This window comes from Melopsittacus undulatus, chromosome 1 (assembly GCF_012275295.1).
Source record: "Melopsittacus undulatus isolate bMelUnd1 chromosome 1, bMelUnd1.mat.Z, whole genome shotgun sequence".
In the NCBI taxonomy this organism is placed as follows: Eukaryota; Metazoa; Chordata; class Aves; order Psittaciformes; family Psittaculidae; genus Melopsittacus; species Melopsittacus undulatus.
In genome coordinates, this window is record NC_047527.1 from 32,070,252 (window position 1) to 32,091,962 (window position 21,711).

The window sequence follows — 21,711 nt, forward strand, 5'->3', positions numbered from 1 at the left end:
CCACATCCCATATGCCTGTAGAAATTGCTATAGGGCTCAGGTGGTCCCTCATTAGCTATAATCTAATTTAATTTCTTCCATCTTTATGTTGGAAGTACCTTCAAATAAAGCTTGATGGCATAATTCTCAGTGGCCGTAATTAACAAATGAGGCAGAGGTAGGAAAAGAACCCACATATGAACACAGAAGAGATCCCTATCAGTGGCAGACATTGCAGAGTTTACCCAGTATCAGCAAGCTAGTGAACTCATCTGTCATTGGCAGTACCCCCTGCAGGGACAAAGGTAGTGTTAATTAAAACTCATCGTGCACAAAAGGACCATTCCTAATGAACATGTACTGATGGTAAGCTGTGCCTCTTGGATCTTCAGATACATTGAAAGTAGCATGAGAGATTTCTTTTCCCAGAAAGGGTTGTGAATTTTCCTGACGGATTTTGATCTGCACCACAGTGACAGACAGAGCATGCCAAAGTATAGCGTGTCTATTAAAAATACCATAATTTTGCTAAAACTATTCAGCTTGAGTTTCTGAGTAATGCTGTCAGGAAGTACTCTGGAAACATGAGAATAGCTTCTCCTTTCCATCTGATCATAGGGGTCAAAAGAGATGGCTGCTGACGGTCTCTTTCAGTCTCATGCACTCTATGACTTTACGATCATTTCTGCATTTCTGTGAAGGACAATGAATATGATAAATCTGTATGAGCCACAAATTAGTTAATTTCATAAGAAATTTAATAATGATGAAGTCAAAGGTAAAATTCCTTTTGCCTTCAATGGAAACAAATTTGCTTATGTGGTGGAACATGATTTTTTCTTATACTGAATGCATTATAGAATGTACAGGTAAACATGACCATACGATTACAACAATTGTTTTCCATAACTCCACCCTGACGCATACTGACAGCCATAAGCATACTTCAACTTACGGATCTTCTATAAATACTTGCTCTGGTTCAGCACCAGGTCATATTGCAGACAAAGAATCCTATTACATTTGTCTTTATCTTTCTTGCTATGGGTTTGAATCTGTCCTCAGAGTAAGACCAGACCTGAGACCTGCAGCATGTTCTTGGGCCCCACGTCAAGGTGTGACTGGTGTGTTTGCATGGTGGAGAACAGCCAGACTGCTCGACATAACCCTCTTTCAGAGCAGACTGTTATGTAGTTCTGGGTTACAGAGAGCCTGTGACTGCAAGAAGGCAGGAAATTTATCTGGCTTTGAATAGTAGTTTTGACTATCAGCATATCAGCTGGCATTATTTATGGTCTTAGGAACTTGACTGCTACTAAAGTTCAATGTATTTTTGTCAGCTTCTGAGAGACACTGAAAATTCTAGCTGTGTGCCCCAGTGTCTATGCTCCACACAGACGCGAGTGCTATGAAAGTCTAGACACAAGGATACTGTTAACAGGAGCAAGTGAAGCTGAGAAATTGGCCTGTTTACTACGGTTTCCAGTGTTACATCCAGAATTTCAGTTTCAGCTTTGCAGAAATAGCGTGCACCCTGAAAACATTTTCGCTGTTCAAGGAATTTACGAAGTCATTTGCAAATGGTTTTGATCACTTGCATTTCTCAAAGTAAACACTAGATGGCCATGTGGCCTTTTTCTTCTTGCCGTGTTAAAACTTAATTACGAAAAAGCCCCTGTGGTGTTCTTGATGACTATAAATAAAATCACATTAGGAAATTTCTCTAGAAAATTTAGCCCGTGTTATACTGATTGCATCAGGGTCAGAACTACACAACTGTATACAGTACCTGATAACTACATGCTGCTTTCTATGAGATTCAGTAAAAAAAAAAAAAAAAAAAAAAAATTATAAAGAAAAGCTCCCAAGTAACTTTTCAAGATACATGTTTATAACGTGCTGTATTTTAACATAGCTTATTTTCGCGAAGAAAAATTGCTTGGTATGGGTGAGCGTTCACATATATATATATTGCTAACCCCTAAATTAAGACCTATAGTTATCAGTCTATAAGAATATATGTCAAGTTACATTCCAAAAACATAGGCATCTTTGAGAAGAAAAGTTATAGTGAACAAAAGAGTTCAGCACCCTCACACATTACTCTGGAATGAACTTCACTTTATCCTTTCTGCAATACCTACTTGTTTTTCTGCAACTGTAACTTCTTGAGATTTATTTGTAAAACTTGAATCATTAAGAAAGATTTGATGGAAATAATTATCCTACTCATATTTCTGCAGAAGTGTTAAAGTATCCTTTCACTGAAAAGGCAATATTGTTCCAAAATTCCTAGTAACAAAATAGAACACAAAGTCCTTCTGTTTTTAACTTTTAACAGGGCCTTTGACTTCCACAGGTTGAATACTATTCTTGCAGATTCTTTTTTCAACCCATGCTTTCATTATCTCTGATAGAATTTTTTTGTCATCTGTTTTTGGTTCATTTTAGAGTAAGAGGGAAACTTTATGAAAATGGTAGATCCATTGCCCAGAGAACTCCTGGCTTTTAAATGCAGAAATTGTAAAAGAAAGTCTTATATATAAATCGGAAATACCTGATAAGTCATAAAATAAGTTATATAGGAATTATGTATCAACAATTTCTTTCTTTCTTACTTATATAGGCATTCAAAAAATCAACAACAGACTACTTATTCACAGAAGCATACTGTAGACTCTGGGAAGGCCTGACAAATTTCTTTGATGTTCCTTTCATCACTGAGCATTCCATAGGTGTTTAATAATGTGAATTATTAAGTTCTATGAAATTGTCTTCAAAAAGTTATCCCTGCTTATGGAGAAGATGTGTACACCATCCGTGACTTCTTTGGCTGCAAATTAGATAGACCTTTATTGCCAAAGTAAGGTCAATCCTGGTATTACTTTCTGGGATGAAAGATTAATTTCTTTCTTAGGATACTACTGGATACCATACTAAATGCCGTTAGGTTCTGCCCAAAGATTTGAGACGAATATTTAAAGCAGTTTTTTTTCATTTTAGGCTGATGGCTTGTTCTTCGTTTATGTTAGCCTCAAGTGGCAGATCTTTATTGACCATAAATTTCTGGCACTCATGTAGTACAGCTGCTTCACATTTAATATTTGGATGGCAGAATGCTCAATTGTATTGAAAGCCAAGGAATTAGATTTGAGTTTAATGCACTGCTTATTACTCTCAAAGAGCTATTTATTTTTGGGGGATCAACTATGTATGAAGGCTGTTATATCAAACAGATGAGCAGTTCTCTGCTATAGATAGGAGAAATCTTTGTTTTAAAATCTTCAGGGCACATACAATGCTACCCCAGGTAGACACCATTACCTTCTAATAGGTAGGTCTGGGCTCTAGGGTTTTGCTTGTTCTCAAAATGCATTTGGCAGTTGTAAGGTACTTTCAGTCAGATTCCAATGCACTTCAGCAGGCAAACCTAACCTGCTCCTTGTTCAGTGCTGACCCTGCTTACAGCAGCAGGCTGGCCTAGATGGCCTCATGAAGTCTCTTCCAACCTAAATTATTCTCTGATTCCAGAATTTAATTTGTGTTCCTGAGAAACATTTTGAGGCTTTTTATTACTTCCTACCAGTTCCTACTTTATAAAGCTGTTTATGATTTCTGCCTTTCTTGGGAGAAAGCTGAAGTTATGGTGGTTTAAATTTCCAAACTATGCAGTTGGTATCTAAGCTTACACTTAGCCTGTGGAATAAACCAGGATTGGAGCATGGATTTGAGCAGTGAATCACAACTGCCCTAGCTATTTACTTTTTAGTAAACTCATTGGTACAGCTTAGCCCCTCCAACTAGGGCTTTGCTTTCCAGCTAGCTGGTAGATGCCTGGATATTCTTGCACAGATGGCCATTCCCAAACGGTAGAGGGGATGTAGCTATCCTGTTCCTGGAGGGGAAGAGGATTTTCCATAGAAATGTGAACTGGACAATGTGAGTTCTCTTTGGGGCTAACCTTCTCCAGTCTAATTTACTATTAGGATAGATAAATTCTCATGTTTTGAGGATCATAGTGAAATGTCTGCTGACCTCAGAGCAGCCACAAGACTTGACTGTAAGTGCAAAGTAATTTGCAGATATAAATTTGTAGATGTAAGCTGAGTGTCACTGGTTGAGAAGCAGTGAGTCTTATGGGAGCTGTTCATTCAGAAATTTGATTAAGTATGCAGATTTTTTACTCCTGGGTACTTTGTTCAATAGTATAAGTGTTGTGTGGAAGTTAAGGATGTTCAATTACATAGAAATAAGCTTGTCTAGATTGCTGATTGAACATAACACATGTAACTGTTTCTTATATTTCTTACAGTAGATGACTTCATGTCATGAACCCAGGACACTTCAATAAAGGCTGACTATGCTAGAACCCTTCTAGAGCTATTGTTATTAAATCTGGTGTCTGCTTGCTCTATTAAGACAGGTGTTTCCAAGGCTGCTTTATGTTGCTTGAGAAGGGAGCCTTCTAAGAAGCACTATACATTCAAATCTGTTGACTGCTAGATAGTAGAACTGACTGCTTGCTTGCTTGCTTACAAGGTCATAACTTTTCCAACTTTACATTCATTGGGTAGCTCGCCAGACAGATGAGAATTTGTAAAGAAATTTAGCAAGATTCTTCATTTTGGTTCAAAGTTCTTAAGGACCTTTGGAAAGGCACCAGCATGTCCAGCAGCTTTCTGAAGGGTAGTATCAGGAAGCCCTTGTTTTATCTCATATACCAGAAAGGGTACTGAAGATATAAAGGCTGTCTGACAGTTTGACATGTTTTAATAAGTTGTTTATAAACATGATTTTGAGTGGAATTATTTAGTGGAACCTTCAGGTTCCTGATATTTATAAGATTTGGATCTACTTGCAGCAGCTTGTGAGTCAGAATCAATAGGTGGAAGGTTATGCTGACATTGCAGAACTGGTGACCTTTGCAATGTTTTCCTACCATGTTTATTGGCAGGTTTTGGCATGGTCAAGTTCCTATTTGGATTATACTCCTCTTTTTGCTAACCTACATGAATGAAATGAAGCCTAACACAAGTCTTCAGAAGAAACAGGAGTCAGTTTTTCGGTTATATGCTTAGAATATTCTTAATCTTCATTTCCCACTTACTTAGCAATTAGAATGTGTAAAGTGACAGTAATGCTAGCTTTGGTCACTGGCTTTGTAGTAAATTGATGCTTAGAGCTCTTCTAAGAACATTTGGGCTGGGTGTAGAATAGAAGTCATTCTCATCTCCTGGGTCTGGTAGTTGGACCAGGGAGAGTAGAAAACAGATCATGCATAGAGCAATACGTAACATAAAGTAAAATTATAGCACATTTTCCAGGTGCTAACCTAAAATGTTCCTTGGTTAGCATAAAAATAAAAAGGTATTGTTTTTCTGGAAAAATCCTTAAACATACTTATTTCATCACGGGTGATATTTCCATGTTTTGCGTACAATGGTGGCTTTTTAAATCACTGACATTGCAGTATATGGTTTGAAAAACTCAGTGTTGTAGCCATTGATTCCCCATGGAATGTCTTACAGGTGCTCCCCACATGGAGGTCACAGGTTATAAGACAATCATTTTTAATTCCATAAAGTGGATTACTTGGGCAGGTTTCCTGAGATTGCAATTGCTTCACTATTCTGTAGTGAAAGGGAGCACTTGGTGGTATTAGAATGTATATGTTCATCCTGAAGTGACAGCCTTAGCTGAGTTTTCTGAAACATCAGGAAATCAATGTTTTTGTGATCACTGACACCTCACATTTGTATTTTTCCCCCCCACTTTTTTCAGTATCTCACCATATGGTCTATATTCCACTTCAGGATGTATTGTGACAGATTTATTATCCTATCCTAGCTGAGGGACTCTGAGAATGTTCCACTATTATCAGTTGTCTATGTTATAACCACATAGTTTGAAATCACTGAGCACACAAAACATCTTTTGGATATTCCTAACAAGTATTATAACACTTCAGTAGTGATGATGCCAGATGAAAATTTAAAGTTGATAGGTTAGAAGCTAAGATATAAAACAAGCATCATCTTCCATATAAAAATAGGAAGGTAAGAATTCCACACTGCTGTGCCAAGGCAGGAAAATTAATCTCTTGCTTCTGAAACCCATCCCAGTTTCTTATATATTCCTCTGGTCTAAGCTGGTATAGTATAGCATGTATACTTTCCCACTGCCTTTTGTGTTTGTGTGTGGGATTTCACTTTTGCTGTAAAAAAAAATATTTTAAATGGTAAAATATCCTGAGGAAGTAGTTTTACTTAAGTAAGAAAAATCACCTGCCTCAGCGGTTGCCTGAACTGATGGTGACAGGTTTGAATGAACCAGTGTGGCAAACCCATATTCTTGTGATTATAAAACCTGAAAGGATCCAGCCGTAACTATTATATCACTAAAGAGGTTGGGAAACTCTTTATTGCTTAATGTGTGTCCAAACTCTTATATAAATTAATGTAATTCTTGATATTCTGAAATGTTTGAGGTATGATTTGACTTGACTTTCTCAGTTAAATTATCTTTATCAAATTAACTCTCAAACTAGTTCTGAGAACTTATTATAGACTGTCTGCTTTGCTTTATTGATTACTATCTGTGTTCCTTAAATCTCAGAAGTAAATTAAATTTTCCTGCTGCCCTGTCCAAGAGTCACCTGAAGATATGCACCATGGTATGCGCCGTTGTCCCAGAGAAGCACCCTGTGGGCAGGGCTGCCAGACTACTACTTGGTTTTAATTGCATGTTACCAGCTAGTTACTACAAGCATTGCATGACAATATGTTGTCATCCAAAGATTATAATACACCATAAAAATTAAAAAAAAATATTGTTTTATTAGGAAGGCTCTACTTAAAATGCTGAGTCATGTTCATTATATCAGTGTGGGAAGTCGGATTACATTTCCCCATTCAATGTTTAACCCTAAAATTTGTCAGTTAATTGCTGATTGCAGTATTCACTTTAAAAATAATCTAGATTACCTTGCTATTTTTTAGAGGTCATGATATTTGTCAGTTATGTAAAAACTAGAAACTCCATCTTCTCCTTGGGAAAAATAGCAGCTTTTTTAGCTGTGGCAAACCAAGGTCCAAAAGACTGTAATCACACATTGATGTAAGTTCATACCTAGTAATTTCTAGTTGGAAGCATACAGATAAAAAATAAGGAAGAAAGCAACACTGCATCATATACCTATCTTATCCACTGTATCCTACTGTGATGTTCTCTAGGAAAGTTTTTCATAAACATTTTCTTCTTGAAAGGTCCTCTCCTCAGTCCTTTTCTGGTATGACTGTCAGCAGTAAAGGGAAACTGCATTCATTATTTATATTGGATTTAAACTTTTAGATTATTATATTTGCCAAATTGAAGACTATTTCTACCAGAAAAAAAAATCTACCTATGCTTTTTTCTATACCTTCAGATTCAGGCATTCTTCCTTTAGGATGTCCAGAGTTGCAGAATTTCCTCATTTATCATTCAGAGACTAAAACATTCATAAATGAGCCACAATCAAACCTACTTTCAGAGTAGGCAGAGCACTGGAGGGAAAGGACTACAGTAGCATCACACTGTATCTCTTGCCTTACTAATTTTGCTGTTTCCACCTCAAGTATTTATCTTTCCATCCTTTACATCTTGAAGCTATCTAAAATTGAAAATATCCATGAGCCACCTACTCATTCTGAAGTATTCCCAACAAACAATATACTCTCTCTCTGTAGGTTTTATATCTTGTGTGTTTCCTGTCTTTATTAAATTAATTATTATGGATTATGAGTGTGGATCAAATTCATCAGAGTGCCAAACATAGGAGCTGGGGAAGTTCAGGTTGGAAGGAACCTCGGGAGGCCTCTAGTAGAGTCTCTAGGTCGAAATAAGGTCAGTTGTGAGATCAGAAAAAGACTTTAACCGTTTTATTCTTGAAAACCTGCACAGCATTGCTGAGCAACCTGCTCCATAGCTTGTTTGTCCAAACAGTGAATTTTTTTCCCTGTATGGCCAGTCTGTGACTTTCCTGTTTTAGCTTGTGCTCATTATCTGTCATGCTCCAGTCATGCAATGCTGAAAAGGGCCTTGCTCCATCTTTTTGTTTGATCTCTCTGTACATGTGGTAAGAATGCTATTAAGTTCACCTGAAGGGAACAATCCCTTCTCCTAAGGCATGCTTACCATCCTCTAACCATGCTATATGATGCTGTCAAAGCAAATTACGTGGCAAAAAAATTCTGTTGGGCAAATGAAACATTTGATATTGGGCAGGACTGAAGAACTGAGTAAGAATATGTTGCTGTTTCAGTTTAGCAGAAGGGAAAGGTCTAAACAGCTATGGATTAGAGGCAGATGGAGACTGAGAGTCCTGTTGAGGAGAAGGAGGAGACTTTTAAAGAAAGGCATAGCTGCCTTGAGCATTTTGAAAATGTCATAATCTTCATAAAAACAGGTTTGGAGAAAAGGAGTGTGAAGTTCTTATGCTGCAGAGGATGATTTTGCATTTTTTTTTATGGTAGATTTGCTTTGCAGTCTCTCATATCTGTAACTATCACATTTTGCAAGAATGCTTCCATGATGACTGGGGCTTTGAGCAACCTGGTCTAGTTTAATATGTCTCTGCCTATGGTAGATGAACTTTAAGGTACCTTCCAACCAAAAGCGTTCTATGATTCTATGTGTAGCAGCATATGACTGTATTTCTGTTAGGTTGGGTCATTGTATAATTTTATATGTCAGTGGGCACTGGCTGAGCCTTTGATATTGCCATACAGTATCCTGATTTTGTATTTATGACCTTAGCTGACCTGTTTTTTCATGCACAGCCTCTTCAGTCTTTCTAAAATGGTCCCTTTCTACTGTTTCTGAGCTTCTGACAGTCAGTATTTTAAAGAAATCTTGTGTGAGAGTGGGCACAGACCGTTGGATTTAATAGTTATGAATGGAGCTATCCTTCATGAAAGTGGTTGATTCATTTTTCGAAGCTGTTTATAATTTTGGCCTCCACAACATCCTGTGGTATTGAGTTCCATGGTTTAATTCTCTTCTTTGTGCAGGAATTTCCTTTTGTTTGTAAAATAAATTCTTTGCATGATGCTTCCTCTTTGCCTGTAAAAGTTTTAGTCATCATTCATTTTTATGGACCTCTGTCACAGCCTTCCCCAACTGTCTTTTCCTTGCTGAAGAGTCCTAGTTTACATCATTTCTGTTCAGCTGGCTGACACTAATAATTATCTTTTCTTTCCATTTTTTCTAATTCTGTTGGAATCTGTTCACAGTGGAACATGCTATTCAATATGTTAGTCCAATGCAGATCTAAATAATGGTATAAGAATATTCTTTGTTATATTTCTGTTTTTAAAGGTTGATGAAGAGCTCAGTTACACATCTTTATTGATAAGAGAACCTTAGAACTCTCATCAGCTGAAGAATGCTAAGACATATTTTTCCCTTCCAGTAGTGTTTCAGGTTTGTTCCTTTGCAAACTCCTTTGATGAATACTGTTATTTCTGCCAAGTTTTGTGCCTCTTCCAAAATTTGCTTTTGGTTTGATAAGCGAAACTGCTTAGGCATGATGGATGATTCCGTGGGAATTGCTCAATCTATCCTATTATTTTCAAAACCTTGTTTAAATTTATTTCTGTCTCAGTTATTCTAGGAAATCGGTGTGTCAGGTTTTTCATAGGATTTTGTCTTTTAATTTCTTCCATGCTACCTGAGATTAATTTCAAGAAACTTCATCATTTTCTTCATACTGAAAAACTAATCTGATGTTTGGTAGTTTTACAGTATTTTATTGCAGAAATGCCCAGAGCTAGCCCAGAGCTAAGATATCTCTTAGAAAGCTGATAAAAACTAAAGCTAAGATAAAAATTCTTCAGCCACACTGTGAAGGCCCTCTAACTCTTAGCCATACTGCTTCCAGGCAAACAAATCTTGCCTAGCAGCTCAGCCTACAGTGATCTATTGGTAGTTTTTAGACAGATGCACCTCTCAGAAGTTGAAGCATTACAATTGAACCTCCCCTACATGGTTTTCAGAATGTTACACTCTCAGGTATGGGAATGTTTAAAGCAGAACTTTTATTACCCTCAATATCTAAAAATAAACACAGTCTGGGCAAACACCATCTCATCTAATCCCACTGCAAGACAGAGAACTCTCAAGCTGCAGAAGACTCCAGGGCAGGTAACAAGCCCCTCAACCTAATCACAAAAAATATTAATCCAAAAAGACAGACAGTTGTGACCTTGCAATCATTCAAAACTGCTGCAGATGCTCTGTGGCTCTTTTAATTAATGGGCTTACTGGGTCTTATCACATGAAATGACAAACAGAATGTAATTTGTTGTATCTAAAAACTGGAGGTAGTTTCCCTTCGGTTTTTTGGTTGTTTGTTTTTTTTTTGTTGTTTTTTTTTTTTTTAAGAAGAGTATATCTAGATTAATTTAGGGTTTGGAGTTTTGTTTGGTTCATTTTTTTTTGTTGTTTTTTTTTTCAAAAACTGTTAAATGTTTCATTCAACCCTTTATTATTTTGGGGAGGTTTGGATACAATTTTCACAGTCAATCAACTAGATATAAATTCATTTTAGTTAATTCATAAAGTGACTTGCAATCACTCAGCACAATATCCAGGGATATTGTGGGAGCAGCAAGCATTATTAAAAATATCCATGAAAACTAAAACTCCCATTTTTCAAGGACAGAGTAAAAAAGGCATTTTAACTGACATTTGACCCATTTGCACTTAACTAATAACATTAAATGCAAAAACACTCCAAATAAAAATGGAGTGAAAAATAAGAATATGTGTATATAGGAAAAGGAAATTCATGAAAGGTCTTTAGAATTCCTAGCACTATGTGGGTAAACAAGATAAAAACACCAGAAGCTAAGCTCCACACGTTTTAGACAAGTTCTCAAGAAGCTGAGAAAGTATACTCAGTGTTACAGTTCCTGGTTTATTTTTTCCTTGTATGACTGACCTATAGAGAATTCCCAGGGGATGAAATAGATTCTGCTGCACTTGTTGTTTCTTTTATAATCAGGAAAAGACGCATTATAAAATGGCATAATTCTGGCCTCAGACTGCTCAGAAGTTTGCTGCTCTAATTAAAAAAGTGAATGTTCCCAATATTTTGCCAAATAAAGCTCTTTTATAACAAATAACCTTTTGATGGGGAAACCACACTGTTTGGACACCAAAAAGTAATTTTAAGGCTTATCTTGAGTCTGTGCCATGGTAAATACAGGTTAGAGCTTCTTGCCTTTCCTCTCTTTACTGAGGAATCAAAACAGCCGTATTTCAGCAACCAGCTTGTGCAAATATTCTACTGTAAATGTAACTTCAGTTTGGAGTGACAAATTCTCTTCTAATGACATTTTTAGAAGGATTACACATGCTCTACATTAGGGCAATAGTTCTATAAAATAATGTGGCACTCTTTCTATTGTTAACATAAACTTACACTGCTTTTGTTTAACCTCCACAGAAAAGCTTCTTTTGTTCCTTTTTTTGGCCTTACTCATGTCTTTTTTTCTTTTCTTTTTTTTTTGTCAAAAAAAAAGTTTGAGGTTATTTAGGCAAGTTACATTTGAACTGAGAATTTCAGAAAACTTAGCAACTGAGACATTTTGGAGACACAGAAAATGTAAATGTTGATAGTTATGGGCTCAGTACCACTCTTACTAACATTAATTCAACAGTCTTTCAAGTAAATGCAGTGAGTCTGTAAGCAGTCTCTATTAAAGAACCCGCAGGCAATACACTAAAAATGAGAGAAGCCATAACATCCTAACTTGCAAACCTTGGCCAGTACAGGGGGGTGGGAAGAGAGGGTGTTGGTCTTTCCATTAGCTTTGAAGCACCTGTTAAGGTATGGCAAGTTAAGTCAAATTCCATGTGAATTAAGATGTAATGGTGTAACATCTCTCTTGAATGTTTTTAGTTCATATCCTCAAATTCGTTGGTTTGACTGGGTTCAGTCCTGAATAACAAACTCCCTTACAAAATTAGCCAAATACAAGTCTGTCTTGACAAGATGCTGAGCATCTCCTTGTGGTCACTGGAAGCCAGTAGCTGATGTCACATTATAAGAGACACGCAGCAGCTGGCAGATTTTTCTTTCGAGTTAATGAATGTGAAGTGCAGCTAGGCCACTAATACAACGTATCACCAATATCAGGTAGGTAACCCCATGTCTGGGGATTGTCAGCAGCCCAAGGTGTTAAATACTTTCTGTGGGGCTTTTTTCATGCGTTGAGGAAAACATCTGTGATCCTTGTGAGAATGTAATGTTATTCCCAGAAATTAGAAAGCAGTAGGCAGCATCACAAGTGATGGTGATTTCTCTACCTGGTATATGCACAATAAAAGCAAAGAGGTTGGGGTAGAAAATATCTTGACATCCACCTATGTGTATATGCTATTGTATTTCACAGGGTATATTGAACATCAAACTTCTCATGTCTTATTACCCCAACAAGACAAGAATTGCAGACAACACAGAACTGCAAGTAATCCATTTTTATGACAAGTTTCCAGTTTGAATGAGCAATAGCAAGCATAAGCCATTCTCATTACTGTATTATCATTGCCCTTCATAGATGTCACGCCCAGGGAAATCTGTACAGTTATTTTATTTAAAGAATTTTATTTCATATTACTAGATGTTCTTGAGCAAACCACTTATCTGTGCCAGCCACTTCCAAAACCAAATGTAAATTATCCTTGCTCAGACAGTTCAAGAAATGCACGTCAACAATGAATAATTGTTATGAGCATTTATGAAACATCTAAATGCTTCAGAAAAATTAAAGCCATTCTGCAAATTCTGGTTGTTCAGATTCTATTTTGATGTGTATGCTAATGAGTATACAGTAGGTTGTTATAATGCATGTTTTTTTAATGAATTGCAGAATATACATATGAGCCATAATTAGAGCTCTTGGGAACAGCATTACCTAAATCTAATTTGCTGACATGCCACCGTAAGGTCAAGTAAGGCTTTAAAGAAAAGAACTCTAGTAAGCTGAGATCAGAGACTTCCAGACTTTTCTTCAGGTTTGTACCACTGCATATTCATGTACATTTTCAGCAGAAAAATCTAACTCTTTTTGATAATAATTCACAAGGCTCTAAGCCCTGCTGTTACCATTGACTGAAACCATTAGACAGTACATTATAAATTAATATGCATTTCTCACACTATGCCCTTGGTTTTACTCTGTGTTTGTCCCTTGCAGAAAAATATTTTTGAGGATTTCAGCAAGATGAAGAAAAGAAATTCCATGAACTATTAGGTCTTCCTTGTGACTGCACATCTTCACTGCCATCACTATATAAAATAATTCATATAGCTCAGTTTATTTGTCAGTACCTTCCTCATTTCGTTCAGCTGCAATTGCTGTTTATTTGAGTTGATGTGTTACTTTTATAACAAGAAGATACTGGTACCTATCACCTTACAAATAGCTGTTCTTTAAAGAAACAATGTTTTGGTAGAAATTTATTTCCCTCTGTATTACGAGAACTTTAACTTCAGAAAACAAAACAGTGAAATGTATGTTTTCATTTCCTGTTTTTTTTCCTAAGTCTCTTGATTAAGTCTGGTAAATTCTTGTCAAAAAACTTTAGGGAAAATAGGTCAAGCGTCCTAAAAACATATGGAATTTTCCATAAACAATGCTGCAGAGGTTTGTGTTCAATTTAGGAGTTGAAAAGTGAGCTCTGAGGTATAGATTACAATTATACAGATATACTGTATGTTAAAATACCAATCTCACAACTCATGTTGAAAACATGCTGAGGTGTCTAACATCTAAAAATATGACAATAATAAAAATTTCTGATTTTGGATTAAGAATTATTCCAGGCTATAACAATGAAGAAAAATAACGGATCCTACTATGGACCCAGAAGCAGAAGGTTTTCTTGATCCTAACATTACATAGCACAATGAGTTTATTCTGCTTTATCTGGAGTACACTGAGTAAATATTTGTCATTCATAGCTCTTTTGAAGAACTTTGCACATTAACTTCATGATTTGCCTTTCAAAATTTTTTTTTTTTTTTGAAGCTCCAGGTGAGGCTAAATTCTCACTCTGCTTGTCACTTCATCAAGGAACTTGCAGTTTGAGTAGCAAAGATTCACAAAGCAGGCCAAAACAATCTAGTCCTATTTTACAGAAAGGGAAGGTATGACAGAAGGCCATGACAGTGATAGTTTTTCTATTTAGTGCATCCTTCCAATCATGATGAAATGAATTCCCATTTTTAAAGCTGTAGACAAAGACTTGACTTTCCTGAATAATGAAAGCCTTTTCAAATTAATGTGAGTCATTAGGTCACGTAATATTCCTAAAGCTAGCAATATGAAGATCTTATATTTCCCTTACATTTATAAAGACATAAAAAAGAGACTTTTTTCTTTGATTTTTTTAAAGGACGACTTTCTTAGAAAAAGAAAACAATTAATTGTACGTGGAGTTAGGATTTTTTCTTTTCTTTTTTTTCCTAAAGTTACAGAACAGTGGGTGTTTTCTGGATTTATTATTTTGTAAACACTCTCATGATAAAAGCTTTTATTTTTTGGAGATCTGTGGCATTTCTGAAATTCATCTTGCTTGGACAATATTAATTTTTATTTTTATATGTCAAGCATAAAAAAAAAGTCTTTACTTAAGCAACCTTGAGAGAAATATTGTGATAGGGACTAATTTTGTGATACACTTAGTTTATGTAGAACTGTCCTTCTCACTAAATATCTGAGGAAAAAAATGCAAAATTTTGAGGTACATTGTGATACATCACATTTATAAATAAACTCTTCCTTACATTTCATTTTTATTGCCATCTCTGTTCTTGTCTCTTCTTTTATGCAAGCTACTTTCCTATAAGATATTTTCACTGCACTGGATGTCCAGTTTCTTCCCTCAGGAGGTAGTCTAGTTACTCCCAGTCCTTGTACAGAGAGTTCAAGCTATCACAACCACCCTTTCATCCATCCTTTGTGTTCCTCCCCTTTTTTATCATTTGTGTTCTGTTGTCTGCCCTTTAGACCTCTCATTTTTATCTTAGCTTGTGCTGCCTCATACTAATCAGAGCCCTTTTTTTTTTTCATTTTGGAGTCATTCATCTTCCTACAATATCTCAACGATCTTGTTCAGCTTTTGTCCACTTTTAACTAGTTCTTTTTGAATATTATTTTAAAAAATATTAGTACTTTACAAATAATGCTTTTCCTCATGTAGCTTTCTCTGTGTTCTGCAGTCTTTTCTTTCTGTTGTCTCCATTAATTTTCTTCTGTACTTTCTCATTATTGCACCTGTCTAAAGCCTGAAGTAGCTCCACCTTTATGAGATTCTCACTGAAATTAATAATGCTTGCAAAAAATCAAATATTTCTATCTTGAAGCTCACTCTTTTTCTCTATATAAACCCTGCCTGCTCTTCAAAGTGTTCAGGCACAAGGCAGTGCAGGTTCAGTTTTGAAGATGTCTGTGTAATTTGATAACAGATCAGGTTGACTGGTCCAATCTATGCATGATACCCCAAATAATTTTACCCTTCACCCCTGTTTTGGGTTCTTGAGTTGGATGTTAGAAGTCTTTGGGTAATCAGTGGCTTGGTGAAGCAAGGACACTACTCAACATAAACTTCACAAAGGACATCCTCCTCACCAGAATTTCTGCATAAATTTTTTGATGTCCTGCAAAGAAGGGATCTGCAGGGACTGCAGGAGGAGCCCAAGTGACCAGGGCCAGGAGAAGGGGCAAGCAGCATGCTACAGTTTTACATGTTTTCGTTAGATAAACTAATCATGGACAATTGCTGTCCTTTCCAGTTGTAACACTTCACAGGCTCTGTTTTGCTCCACCTGCCTTAGAAAAATTCAGTCAGAAGGTGGTTGGTAGTTAGCTTATCTGAAAACTCATTATCTCTTAAACAGATAAAATTTCAGGTAAATGTTCAAGTAAATCACTATAGTGTGGATGCTTTCTAGACAGGTGTTTAGCATATTACTGTAAGAAATATCATTGGTAACTAAAAAAAAAAAGATCTGCTGCACGTGTATGTCAGTGTCATATCCATGACACATGATATGATATGTCAATAGCCAACTATTTTTTTACACTTTGGGCCTAATCCAAAATCCATTGCATTAACTTAATATTCATAATCGGATCCTGAAATTGGAATTTACTGCGAGTGCTTACATGTAGAGGTATATAATTCTGGATGTAAATAAAAAAAGTGATCACACCTTAGTGGTGTTTAATAAACCATTCTGAATAATTTTCTCTCCTGACTTCTTCACATCTCAATTGATAAAATCGTAGCAAACGCAAAACTATCCTTAGCACCATAATTATTTCATTATGGGTCCTAGGACAAAGTGCTGGAATTGTTAAAAGTCGTGTGATAAGCCCACTGGAAAATGAATGGAAGATTTTTCATTGCCTTCAGTAAGCTTCATGTAAGTTCCAGTATGAGGCTTATCCTTCACATATTTGTGAGTGAGCAAAGGCTCACCTCTTTGAGTGCTTTATTTAATGCGTCACAGCTTCTGGTATAAAATATGTGCCTTCTTCCATCTGCAGAAATATTTCTCAGGCTATGAGTAAAATCTATAATATCTATACACATACATACATATGTATGAAAACTAAAATATATACAAATGGCTAGCTGCATAAAAATTCCTTTCATGACAAAGGAAAAGTTTGGATGTGGATGGGAAGCGTTAGCTGAAAACATACATCTGGCCAATGCTTTCCTTAAAAATACTTCTGATAAACTTAGTTTTATTAAATCATTCATTATTAAACTAGCTGAAATACTGAGATGATAATGGTGATTGGTAACTCTAGACTTTGTATGATTGTTACTATCTTCTGAAGCAATAAGCTAAAATGTTTAGAAAGGGATTTTTAACATGTTCTTTCACTGACCCAGCAACTCTTAAAACACAAGAGGAAGCCAGTGGTTTGTCTGGACAGTCCCTATGTCTTTATTCTTAAAGTATTTATGTAGTACTCATTTATGTTCGGGGGCTATGTACAAATGAACATACCAATGGGAGCTGTCATCAGCTGCCTACAAACAGTACAAAAGCTGTTGCAACTGATATGAATGTTGACAAAATCCTTGGTCAAACAAAGTGGCATCTGTGTTTTCCCCTGCTTACGCTATCAGCCATGTAACCTCTTCTAGTAAATGTTATCATAGACATAGAGAGTCTCCCAGAACATACATCATGGCATTGATTCTCTGGCTGGCAGGGAAGGGTGGGTTTTGCTGTGTGTCAGATTTCTGGCTGACAAAACCAGCAAAGTCTCACTTTCAAAGAGAAGGCAAGAATGCTTGACCAGCAGCCTTTTCCTCAGGTATTGTGTGTCTCGAGCATTGATATGTGGAATAATTTTCAGGGAAAACTTCTAAAAGTTTGGATTATATTTATGCTGAATTAGGGAAAACAATACTTTTAAACATTTGTGTACACATAGACAGTTTGGATTCTGGGGAGGAAAAAGGATTTTTTTCAACACTGGAAAAAAAACCCTTCATGTGCTATAAAACACAGCATAAAATTAGACTTAAGTTTTCCAAATTCGTATGGAGTTATTTAACTTTATTACTTTTAACAATTTCAGGCAGTCAAAGGGTACAAAGCCTGAGAATCCAGGAGGAAGAATTTTACTATTATTATGATATAATTATCATTATTTTAACTTTAAGCTGAGAATTCCCTGTCTTTAGAGGTTATTTGTGTCCATTTTAATAGTCTAATTTACTTTCGGATGTGAGCAGCAATCCATGTGAGATTTTTCTAGAACACTTTGAATTCCCAGATTTGAAAGTACTTTTTTTTTGCCAGTTATCTGATGTGAGAATCAGGTCAGAGGTATTGTTTAAACAGCTTCAGTCTGAAAAGAAAAGATTACATTTTTACTCTTTAAAATGTGACTATTTCTGAGAAACCATCCTCATTCAAGAGAAAAAGTACCTTGTTTCTCTGATGCTTGCCACATAACCTTAGAAAGGACAATATTAGATCATGCCTGGCACAACACAGCTTATTATTCTTATTACAAATTATTTGCTAAGTGCCAGCATTGTGCTGCTTCACAGAATCAGGAATAGAAGAAGTCGTAACTCCTGCTATGAGGATTTTGCACTCTAAATAGACAGATCAGATAAACCCATATTCAAAATGCATAGAAAGATCTATGGGGAGACCTACAAAAGCATGTTGCTATGTTTTCATTTGGGTAGATAACAATGTCTTTGTTGGATTAATCAGTGGACAGAATAAGTTAAGTAAAAAAAGTTCTTTTAATTAACATAAATATCACATGGGGCTGATTCCAGGACAAACAGATGCATAGAGGCTATGGAAAAGTAACCCAGAGGCTGAAACAAGCTATAATAGGATGGCAAAGAAGGACGAGTTGAAGGCCAAGGACAGAAGTTTATGTTTGATATGAAAGATGAAAAAGTCAAGGAAGAGACTCAGAAAGGAGAGTGATATGGTTCTCGTGCAAATAAAAGACTCATGTGGACTGAGATACAGACTGTTCAATTAATTTATAGCAAAACTTCCAGTATGCTTTGATTGTCTCTTGAAAATACCAACTTTTTTAAGGAAGCATGACAGAAGAATAGGATGTAGTTGTCAATATGTTGGTAGGTGAAATGTGCTTTCAACAAAGTAAGAATATATTTACAGAATTTATCTGGGGAAACATACCAGGAATTCCAGCTTCCAACCACAATCTTGTTTAAACAATATTAAAAAAAAAAAAAACCACAGAAGAAATTTTTTGTTGTTTAGCTTATTTTCTTATGGCCTTCAGTTTCCTAAAGCTTTGCTGGTCTTTTACCCCCAGATGCCTTGAAGTGTTGTAGCTCAACCTAGTTTAAATTTTATTTCTCACTTTGGTACATGGGATGAAAGCTGTTCTTCCAATTAAAAAATATGTTCTGCTGTCTTATACTAATGAGCAATTAGCTATTATCAGATATCTCAGGCTTAGATAATTAATATAGCCTTTGAAACAGTATGGATAGATGGTCAAATACAGCCAATTAAATTAAGACAATGATCTGTAACTGTCACTGTTTTAAACTATATGGCTTGATTCTGTAACAACTGTCATGTATTAAATTTCTGTGGTATAACTAAAGCATCTGTTTTAGAAAACAGAATATTCCCTGGTTATTAATAAAGCTGGGGCCACTTTAATTGTTTTTGAATGTCAGTATAGTGTTACCCAATGCCTGCTGTGTTACATTCAATTCACTTTTAGGCACAAGATCACAAAAACAATTTCACTGAAACCCACAGGGAAACTGGATGTTCAGGTTGAACCTTTGTCCTTTAACGATAATGTTTTCATCTTAAAAATTCAATCTCCAGGAAAAAAAAAAATAGCCTAAAATGAAATAACAAATCTCTCAGCAGTTGCTTGGGGCCACATGGAATAACACCATCACACGTGTTCCTAAGGATGATCTTAAGAGCATTTTGCCAAATTTAAAGTCCAAAGCAGCTCACCTTCACTCTCTCAGTTCTTTTGTCAGGGCTGTTATTTGTTGAAGGACTGATTCTTAGAATCCATCTCAGTTGGATGAAGACATACATTTTAAATGTAATGGAGAGTGACATTAATCCTAGAACTCCACATGTCCACCCATACACAAGTTTTGCAACCCCAGTTTTAGAGGGTACTTTCTAGTTCTTGGACAATTTCAGCTGCAGGACAGCCTTAAATTCTCAGACTAAGGAAATTATCTCAGTTATATTAGGATGAAACAGGAATGTTTTCTGGGCTGAGCAACAAGAAGTGTTATACCAGGTTAGCTGTATTGCATGAACATCACAGCCTAGGTTTGCATATTCTGTGTATAAAAGTATGCATGTACATATTTTAAATGTCCATATTCTTTCAAAAGAGTTTTGAGCTGCAAGATGCTAGGATAGTTGTAATATATTCCTTTGATTAGTTGATCTTCATTTTTCTAATTTACAGTTGTTAAGATTTGAGGTGGATATTGATAACAATTCAGGTTGTTAGCTCTGAGGAACCATTTCACCAATAGTTTATTCCTCTTTCTGGAGACAGGATGCTTATATCATACACCTTTGTTGCCATAACCCACATTCCCTGATCTGATCTGTGGTCACTGATCATAGATGCTAGTTGAAAAGCTGCACTTAGCTGTAGATTGCAACAAAATATATAATAATACTTATTAACTTCTAGTAAACCCATCTGTATTGGTCCTTCAATTCTAGCTGGCATTTGACTGTCCCTGTATGTGAAATTTCCTTAAGAAGAATATTAAGTTTGTTGCTGTTGTGGAGAAAACTTAAAGATATACAAAGAGGTTGGTAAAAGGTGGAATTTTAGCTTACAGAAGAAAAGATCACATGGGTCAGTTATATTTATGACTTGCATTTTGTTAGTTAAGGCCAAGGATGCCTCTGAATGTCTCTCAGAAGCATGGCTTCAAGAGTATAGTGCTCTATTTGAGAACTTGCTACTTTAACCAGTAAAATTAAAACTTGGTCTGTCCAGCTAATGTTTACAGATTGTGTTCTGTTTGGGACTGACCACTGCCCTTGCATCATTTACTTAGAAGTTGGTTTTTTTTTTTTTTGCGTATGGTGAACATCTAAACTTTGTCTTTACATAGCTTAGCCTTCTTTGAACTAGGAAAAAGAGAGCGGTATTGTGGTGTTGTATGACACCTGAAACTGTAATTGAACAAATGTTACTATAGTTTCATTCCATTCTACACATTACATTATTTGGAGACAATGATGCTCCTGTTCCTGCTTTGGAACATGATTAGTTTGTTGAAAGAAATGTGGATTGATTGAAATGCAATGTTCTAGTTGCACAACTAAAAATATTGCAGAATTAAAGGTGAAATAGTCAGAAGTGCATAATATTTTCTAGTTAACTCTTACAGGGATCTTGTTGATTTTAATGGGAAGAAACTTAGATCCAGACACTGGAAACTCCTGTTTTACAAACAATTGTTCCATTTACTTGAAAAAAAAGTAATAATTTTACATTGCTAGTATATTATATATGTATCAGGCAGTGCTAGTACCACAATATGATCAACTAAACATGTCTAGTCTGTAATTGTGGTGTGACAAAGGGATAACCCCAATAAGAATGTTCTATTATTTTCTGTCGTTTGCTTGTGGAATTAAAATCTTTCAAGCTCATACTCAAAAATTAAATTCCTCAACAAAAAAAAAGGCTTATGTGCTTTTGTGTTTACAGGACTGGAGCCTAAATTTTTACACAAAAGCTTTCATATTGATAAAAGGCACAGTAGAATTCACAATAAAATGGAATGAAAACACATAATTGTTTCAACATCAATCACAAAGTCTTTAAGATCATAATCAAGACACTGCATACTCAGGTGCATCAAGGGGACAATACTATAGTAATTAATTCTTTTCACTCTACTGCCATCAGGCACCAGCATACATTTTCTCCTGTAGTTTGTGTTAAAGTTACTCACAATCCTCATACTTCAAGAAGAGACCAGAAAATCTAGTTATATGTTACCCATTAAAAACAAACAAAACCCACAAGCCTTCCTTCCAAAATGAAGCAAAAACATATGCTGCCTAGTGACACAATCTTCAGCTCATTTAACTGAGAAAGGGGTGGACATGAAGATCTCGTAGGTGCTGGGTTATATTAT